Genomic DNA, 9621 nt, shown 5'->3' on the forward strand with positions numbered 1-9621 from the left:
TTTCTGTATTTGTATCTGAAGCAGCAATAGCTATCCTCAATGAAAACATACTTTGTATGATCACATTCATTTTGTCTTAAAGTCCAGTTGAGAGAAGTATTTAATCTTGGATACAGTATATAATCCTCCATATTGGCAGACAAATTCATTTAATTAAATTTCATTCCAAGCAATAAAACAATATTTTTGCATCTGACAAAAAATACACCCACAAACACTGGCTTACTCTAATAAAAATGCCATGTTTGTTATAAATACTGTTTAAAAAAAAAAAAAGAAAAAAGGCTGGCTTCCGCTGGCGAGACATGTGTCTGCTAGCTTGAGCGCCCCCACTTCTCCCAGTGTGGTGAGTCAGAGTACTGCTGAGGCATTGAACTGCAAATTGACAATATATCGCCCCCTACTGTGAGGCAGAGGTACTTGCTGCCTCATGGCTTGCCTTTTCCCCATGGCAACAAGCAAGCGCCCCCTCGCACGCACACTCTCAATACACTTTGTGTGTAGTCGTGGAGGCACCACCTGTGTCTGCCTCACTACTCGTCTGCTGCGTTATTTTGATCCGGAAACACGGAATTTCCGCGATTTTGACCATGAAAATTATCAAAATATACAGGAACCACACCAAAATCACATAGAAAGCATAGACCAAAAGAGAAATATTCAAACTTATTGTATTACTTCGTTTTTGAACATCTCATGGTTAAGCCACCTGGTGACAAGGTGAGGCACTGCCTCACTAGTTGGTAACGTGAAGAAGGCGTGGCTGAAATAAATGTCTGTGAGCAAAACAAACGACTTTAGCCTTTATTAAGACCTGGGAGGGAGTAACATTATGATTATCGGTGGAGCCATTGTGCCTAGGTGCCTGAGTGGCGCTGCGGGGAAGAAGCCAATGACCTTTAGGTACGCACTGATTGCACTCAGGTGTGGCGCACAAGAGACTTAGTTTTTTGACCGCAGGCTGAAGGCAGTGTGAGTTTTGTGTTATAAGAATTTATGCTTTGTTTGAGAATAAATAAAAATTGACTTTCGTATCACAAAGGAAGTGTGTTTATTCTTTTATTTAACGACCTAATGGTCCAAGTTTGTTATCAAAAGAAAAGCCAGCCGAAAGCCGCGAGTGCATTAACTAAGGTGCGTCTCCATAATTCAAGTCAAAAAACACTTCTCTGTTGAGTTATGCATGAGACGGTATATTGGGACGGTATAGCTCGGTTGGTAAAAGCGGCCGTGCCAGCAACTTGAGGGTTGCAGGTTCAATCCCCGCTTCCGCCATCCTAGTCACTGCCGTTGTGTCCTTGGGCAAGACACTTTACCCACCTGCTCCCAGTGCCACCCACACTGGTTTAAATGTAACTTAGATAATGGGTTTCACAATGTAAAGCGCTTTGAGTCATTTGAGAAAAAGCGCTATATAAATGTAATTCACTTCACTTCACAGAAGAAGGATTTCCCCTAACGCCACGGTTCTGTTGTAAGCAACTAAGGACAAGAACGTGAGGGCAGCGGGATGCAAGCCAGGTGAGCCGCGTGGCGAGGCCAAGCGGAGGACCGAGGAAGGCCACGGCAGCTGGTATACTGCGGGCGCATTGGGCACAGCCAACGGGGAGTGGTGAGCGAGTGGCGGAGCTCGAATCGGGGCTGGTGCAGATGACAGAGGACGTGGATGAGTCGAGCTGCAGATCGTCAAGCAAGCCAGGATTGGAGACTCCGGTGAAGTAGTAAAGTTTATTACAGGCCACAAAGGAGCAAAGGTAAATGGAGTCAACTCCATAAGCAATGCATGGCCATTAAAAAAAAAGAAAGTGTGCACACAAGAAAAACAAAACAAAACAAAAAATTGAGCGTTTAAATCCCAAAGCTCTGGTGTTAAATAAAGACAGTTAAAGTCGACTATTAATGCTGAAAAACTATCGGTGTGTTTTTGAAAAATGTTTGGGGTTTGTGCTTTGGTGTTAAAAAAAGCGAGACAGTTAAAGTCGACTATGTTGAAAAACTATTGGTGCGTTTGAAAAATATTTGGGGTTTGTGTGACATAAAATGATTTAAAATGGATGAAAATCAAGTGGCCTGGTGTGGCCTGTGGGCATTGAATTTGACACCTGTGGTTTAAATGCCTTAAATTTCCATTGCAGTAACAACGGGAAACTAACAATATTGCTTTTCAACAATTTCGATTTCTTCTGTGTTTGCTGTGTAATTCTAATACAGTAACAAGTAGTAAGCAAAATAATCTTACAATCCAACAATTCTGAACCAAAGAGGTTGTGCACAGACAACATATATTTGGGTGGACATCCAGCCTCTGCTTTCCAGGCATGAACGTTTATTTCCACCTGAACCTCTTCTGTTTTCAAGTCAACTCGACTTTGACTCGGATAGCAGACGCGCTAGCCAGCGCCAGCCGGCGCAAGCCGGCGCTAACCGGCGCTAGCCGGCGCTAGCCGACGCTAGCCACCGACCGCACGGATGATCGTGGTGAAGTCCTTCGTCCTTCCGTCGATCGCTGGAACGCAGGTGATCACGGGTGTTGATGAGCAGATGAGGGCTGGCTGGCGTAGGTGGAGCGCTAATGTTTTTATCATAGCTCTGTGAGGTCCCGTTACTAAGTTAGCTTCAATGGCGTCGTTAGCAACAGCATTTTTAAGCTTCGCCAAGCTGGAAAGCATTAACCTTGTATTTACATGTCCCTGGTTTAATAGTATTGTTGATCTTCTGTCTATCCTTCCAGTCAGGGATTTATTTATTTTGTTTCTATATGCAGTTAAGCACGATGCTATCACATTAGCTCCGTAGCTAAAGTGTTTCGTCGATGTATTGTCGTGGAGATAAAAGTCACTGTGAATGTCCATTTCGCGTTCTCGACTCTCATTTTCAAGAGGATATAGTATCCGAGGTGGTTTAAAATACAAATCCGTGATCCACAATAGAAAAAGGAGGGAGTGTGGAATCCAATGAGCCAGCTTGTACGTAAGTTACGGTCAGAGCGAAAAAAGATATGTCTTTCACTGCATTCTAGTCCTTCACTGTAACGTTCCTCATCCACAAATCTTTCATCCTCGCTCAAATTAATGGGGTAATCGTCGCTTTCTCGGTCCGAATCTCTCTCGCTGCTGGTGTAAACAATAGGAAAATATGAGCAGTCCTTCCTCCGGTGTCGTCACGCTACTTCCGGTAGGGGCAAGGCTTTTTTTTATCAGAGACCAAAAGTTGCAAACTTTATCGTCGTTGTTCTATACTAAATCCTTTCAGCAAAAATATGGCAATATCGCGAAATGATCAAGTATGACACATAGAATGGATCTGCTATCCCCGTTTAAATGAAAAAATGTCATTTCAGTTGGCCTTTAAGACAGCATGAGTCCATTCCAGATGGCTAATAAGTAGGTTAGAGGTGTTCATACCAACCATTATTCTGTTTGACTCATTTCATCTGACCAAGCCTTTTCTAATATTCCACACTACAAAATATTACAAGTACTGTGTGTATGATTCCTGCAATATAAATATATCGGCCAATTCCCAAGGCTCCAATTGATAATTGAATTGGTAACGTATTGAAAGTGAAAAAGTTGTATCGGGACACCCTTGATTAAAATCGCTGACATTGGCCTGCAGCACAATGGCACACATTCACTTTGGTTCTTGGAGGCAAAAAGTTTAGGCACTCCTGCTCAAAAATTTAAATAATTAGCGAATCAAGTAACCATTTTTAAAGAATTAACAATACAGTGCATATGCTTTACAAGTGCATTACTGTCACAAACACATATTTCACAAAAAGTTAGGGATAGTGGGCTTTCGGGTGAGATTTCAGGATGAATCTAAAATGCTGTTACGTTCCCAGATGGCTCTGAGTCTAGGTATCTTAGGAGAACGCAACATAAAAGTGCATAAACTAAATGAGGTGTAAATTAAAGACACAGAAGCAAAGAATTGAAAACAAAACTAGTGTTATTGAAAAGTAACCATGGGGGGGGGGGGATTACAACAAAACAACACTAGGCTAGCTTGGAAATACAGGTGCTGTCAAAGAAATGAACAAAACATACCAAAAGACACCTCTGAAAAAGAAAGTTACGCTTACTAACTAAAGCTATTTAATTGGCATAAACGAAAAACCTACCTACCTACTCTAGCCTAAAGACGGGGTCCAAAACCTACAAGGGTGACAGCTACCACTAAGTCTGGTGTCTCTATACACCAGGGGTGTCAAACTCATTTTAGATCGGGGGCCACATGGAGTAAAATCTACTCCCAAGTGGGCCGGACTGGTAAAATCACGGCACGATAACTTAAAAATAAAGACAACTTCAGATTGTTTTCTTTTTTTTTAAAATAGAACAAGCACATTCTGAAAATGTACAAATCATAATGTTGTTGGGGTTTTTTTTTACACTTACATGTTGTGGTTAACACTATTCTATCTTTATTTGTCATTATTTATACTTTCTGAATAAATTATGTGATAATATTCATCAGTCAAATCATTGGTGTTGATTTTCAATCTATCAAGATAAACAAAATAATATCAAAATCATGTTATTCAGGTAGTTTGATCATTTTCCTGGACTGGTGCACTCACATCATGTGGTTACTTCTTTTTTTTTTTTTTTACATATGTAGCATCATCCCCAATGATACAAAGAATTGCTATTGCGACATCTAGTGGACACATTTAGAACGGCGGTTTCTTTCATTCCAAAATTTCGGCTCATTTTTATATTTAGCAAACTTATCCCGCGGGCCGGATAAAACCTGTTCGGGGGCCTGCTCCGGCCCACGGGCCGTACGTTTGACACCCCTGCTATACACAAACAACTCCTACGTGTGTAGTAGTGATGGGTCCGGCAACACCGATGCATCCTGTGTCGGTGCGCGTACCGCTTTTAGAAAGTCACGTGACCGATCATGAGCTGTTTCGGTCACGTGACCGATACGCGAACTGTGTTGAACTGACGCCTGCGCGCCAAACTGCGTTTATAAGGAAGCGCATCTGTCAACAGATGCTGCTGCCAACAGAATCGCCGCACTTCTGTCGTTGGTCATTTGTAATTTATCGTCGTCTGAGATCATGGAGCAGCCTCAGGCAAAAAGAAAGATTTCCGCCCTGTGAGAGTATTTTGATCATATATCGGAAAAAAAGGTATTTGTGTTAATTTCCTTGTCGTTTCATCCTGTTCTCTCAAAGTTTCCACTTCATCTATTAGAATTCAAAATCTCTTCAAAAATATTCTTAGTTTACTATTCATATTTTCTGCAGGTTAAATGTCGCATTTGTACGACAGAATTGTCATACATTAACAAATCCACCTCCTCGATGCTGAGGCACTATAGGGCCAGGCATGAAAATGAAGTTCCAAAGACACCCAGGATAAACTCAGGTATACAGCCATTCTACAACTTACTCAGTTTCTTTTTTGATAATTAATTCCCTTCTTCTTTATCTCATTTTTAACCATCACGCTACCAGTAAGCAGATGCTGGATGAGGCTCTGCTGAACTTCATTGTCAAGGACTGCCAGCCCCTCAGCATTGTGGAGAGTGAAGGGTTCAGGGAACTGGTGCAGGTCCTTGAGCCATCATATGTTTTGCCTACCAGAAAGGTTTGTGTGGAAATTATCTAAAGTTGTAGTTGATACATCCAATTTATTTAATATTTAAATTGAATATGTTGAGTTGCTTTTGGTTTGACTTGGTGTTATTTTCAGACCATCAAAAAAATGCTGGTGAAAAAATATGAGGAGGAACGGGAACGAGTAAAATTTGAAGTACATCAAGCTGTGGCAGTGAGTATAACAGCTGACATGTGGACATCTGTAAACATGGGGGCTTACTTGGCTCTTACCTGTCACTACGTAAATGATCATTTGCAGTTGTGTACATCTGTGTTGGGAGTGCAATACTTTCCACAAAGTCACACTGCTGACAATTTGGCCCAGGTCAAAAGGGGCATGATGGCGGACTGGGCCATAACTAATAAAGTAAAGTGTTTTGTGACCGACGCAGCACCAAACATGATTGCATCCACTAGACAGCTCCAAATTCGACACTCAATTTGCATTGCACATAGTCTTAATTTATTAGTTAGAAAATCATGTGACCAGATCCCCACACTTGCATCCATCAGACACAAAGCTAGGCACATTGTAGGTGGGCTCTGTACCGAGGATGTTGTTGTGGCTTGTGCAGCCCTTTGAGACACTTGTGATTTAGGGCTATATAAATAAACATTGATTGATTGATTGATTGTCACATACTTTAGATCGAGCACTACAGCTAAGGAGAAGCTTGCTCAAGTGCAGCAACAGATGGGACGGCCAACCCTGAAACTCATCAATGAGGTGGCAACACGCTGGAACAGCACATATGAAATGCTGTCAAGGCTACATGATGAGAAGGAGTCAGTGTGGGTATCTCCGGCCTCTCTAAAAACAGATTTGACTCCACTTACAGCTGATGAGTTTAACATCGTAGGAGAAACACTTATTGTGCTTGCTCCTTTCCATCAAGCCACAGTGGAGTTGTCTGAGGAGAGGCGAGTGTCAGGGTCATGCATACTTGCTGAGCCTCCCGATTTTTCCGGGAGACTTACGAAATTCAGTGCCTCTCCCGAAAATCTCCCGGGAAAACCATTCTCCGATTTTCACACGGACAACAATATTGAGGGCGTGCCGTGATGGCACTGCCTTTAGCGTCTTCTACAACCTGCTGTCGCGTCCGCGTTTTCACCGTACTAACTGCGTGCCGGCCCAGTCACATGTTGTATGCAGCCTCTGCCTACACACGTAAGTGACTGTAAGGCATACTTGGTCAACAACCATACAGGTCACACTGACGGTGGACGTATAAAACAACTTTAAGACTCTTACTAAGATGCGCCACACTGTGAACCCACACCAAACAAGAATGACAAACACATTTCAGGAGAACATCCGCACCGTAACACAACATAAACACAACAGAACAAATACCCAGAATCCCATGCATCCCTAATTCTTCCGGGCTGCATTATGCACCCCCACTACCACCAAACCCCGCCCCCCAAATCCGCCCACCTTAACCGACGCATGGGGGGACAGGGTTGGGGGGACGGGGTTTGGTGGTAGCGGGGATGTATAATGTAGCCCGGAAGAGTTAGGGATGCATGGGATTCTGGGTATTTGTTCTGTTGTGTTTATGTTGTGTTACGGTGCGGATGTTCTCCCGAAATGTGTTTGTCATTCTTGTTTGGTGTGGGTTCACAGTGTGGCGCATATTTGTAACAGTGTTAAAGTTGTTTTATACGGTCACCCTCAGTGTAATCTGTATGGCTGTTGACCAAGTATGCCTTGCAGTCACCTACGTGTGTCTGCAGAAGCCTCATATAACATGTAACTGGGCTGGCATGCTGTTAATACAGGTTGTAGAGGGCGCTAAAGGCAGTGCCATCACGGCACGCCCTTATTATTGTTGTTAGGGTGAAAATCAGCAGACATTCGAGAGAATAGTTGCCCTGAAATTTGGGAGTCTACCGGAAAAATCGGGAGGGTTGGCAAGTATGACGCTGTCAAGCGCCATTCGTATAAAACTTGCGGGTCGCACTAACATTAAATTTTCATATTAAGGTGCGGGCCCAAAATAACGTCTTGCGGGTCGCGTGTCTTAGACCCCTGGTTTATATATAGCACAAAGCAAAAAAAAACTTTGTATACAGTGTTATTTCATTTTAAATTTCAAAAGAGTTTTGCGGCTCCCATTGTTTTCTTTAATTTGTGAAATGGGTCAAAATGGCTCTTTGAGTGGTAAAGGTTGCCGACCCCTGCACTAGAGCATAGTGCTTCAACCTTGCAAACACAGGCAGCCAAACACCTCCATGAACACTTGAAGCGTCGAGTCACAGACACTGCTTCCAATCTGGAGCCATTAAGTGTGTTGACCCTAGCAACACTGCTTGACCCCAGATTTAAATCACTCGGGTTCCGCGGTTCTTGTAAATTGAATGACGCCATCATTCGGCTACGTTCCGAATGTGCGTCTGTCATCGGACGCACAAATGAGCCCCTGCCAGGACCATCTGCAGAACATCGGTCTGCACCCACTTCAGGCATTTATTCAGCATGATTTGTTTGTTGTTGTTTGAAATCATGTAATAAAATGCATATTTGTTGTTTTTAAGATAACCTTTGGAAACATCTGGATACGGAAGTGGGAAGGCAGACAAAAAACTCTACTGCAGATGCCATACAAGAGGTCCAACGTTACCTGGCAGAGGGAAATGTAGCTAGGTCCCAGGACCCATTGAAATACTGGGACCAACAGAAGACCACCTTCCCAAACCTCTTCCAGCTAGCACTTAATTTCCTCTGCACTCCCACCTCCTCTGTGCCCTGTGAGCGGGTCTTTTCTACAGCCGTAGAAATAATAACTAAGAAGAGAAATCGTCTAAAATTTAATACGTTGGAAAGACTGTTTTTTTTAAAATAAAAATGTCTAAAAAAAAAATAAAAAAAAATCCCAGTCCACAAGCATCCTCGTTCACATGTTCTTAGATTTCCATGTTATGATACATGTTCACATTATTTATTGACTGTATCCAAAAAAGATAAAAATATATTTTTATTTAAATGAAGATATGAAATAATCCTAAATGAAATACAATGACTTTGTTTATATTATTGTATATACTAGGTCATAAAATCAGTGTCAGTTGAGTCGGTCCATAGGTTGTCTGTAGGGATTTTTAATGTCCAGCAGATGTCAGTATTTAGTGACACAGTATCGACACAGTATCAATACAGTTTTGCAATGTGTCGAAACACTTCATGACGCCTCATCAACCCATCACTAGTGTGTAGTGTATAGAGGCCTCTATCTAATAGTGATGGGTCCGGCAACACCGATGCATCGGCGCATGCGTCGAGCTCATAGAGCGATACCCTGTGTCGGTGCGCGTATCGCTTTTAGAAAGTCACGTGACCGAACACGAGCTGTTTTGGTCACGTGACCGCTCATGAGCTGTTCTGGTCACGTGACCGCTCATGAACTGTATCGCACTGACGCTTGCGCGCCAAACTGTGTTTATTAGGAAGCGGCGCAATGCGTGTTGTTGACGAACACCGTTAGGGCCGCTTGTTGTCACTGTCACTCAAAGTTGCATTTCAAAATTACACAGAATAAATGTGTTTATTTTGTTTAGAATTCAGATGGGTTTGATTTGGTGCGCGGCATATATTGGCTGTGCGGCGCACGGTGTGCGCGGAGGACGCTTGAGCACTGCGCAATTGCGCAGGCGCGCACCTTAGAGGGAACGTTGCTCACAGGGCACAGAGGAGGCGTCAGTGCGATACAGTTCGCGTATCGGTCACGTGACCAAAGCAGCTCATGATCGGTCACGTGACTTTCTAAAAGCGGTACGCGCACCGACACAGGGTTTCGCTCTATGAGCTCGACGCATGCGCCGATGCATCTGTGTTGTAGGACCCATCACTACTGTTACTAGAGAAGGTACAGGAATGACGGCGTGGCGAAGTTGGTAGCGTGGCTGTGCCAGCAATTGGTTACTGGGGTTCAATCCCCACCTTCTACCATCATAGTCATGATACATGTTCACATTATTTGACTGTATCTAAAAAATATATT

At 43.1% G+C, this 9621-nt stretch overlaps 1 long non-coding RNA gene across 1 annotated transcript; it reads left to right on the forward strand.

The window, feature by feature from the left end:
- Nucleotides 1-4891: 4891 nt before the first annotated feature.
- Nucleotides 4892-6650, forward strand: LOC133662731 (uncharacterized). The gene is made up of 3 exons (XR_009828146.1): nt 4892-5384; nt 5474-5606; nt 5712-6650. It is a non-coding gene; the product is annotated as an uncharacterized LOC133662731 (long non-coding RNA).
- Nucleotides 6651-9621: the final 2971 nt, after the last annotated feature.

This window comes from Entelurus aequoreus, linkage group LG12 (assembly GCF_033978785.1).
Source record: "Entelurus aequoreus isolate RoL-2023_Sb linkage group LG12, RoL_Eaeq_v1.1, whole genome shotgun sequence".
Taxonomy (NCBI): domain Eukaryota; kingdom Metazoa; phylum Chordata; class Actinopteri; order Syngnathiformes; family Syngnathidae; genus Entelurus; species Entelurus aequoreus.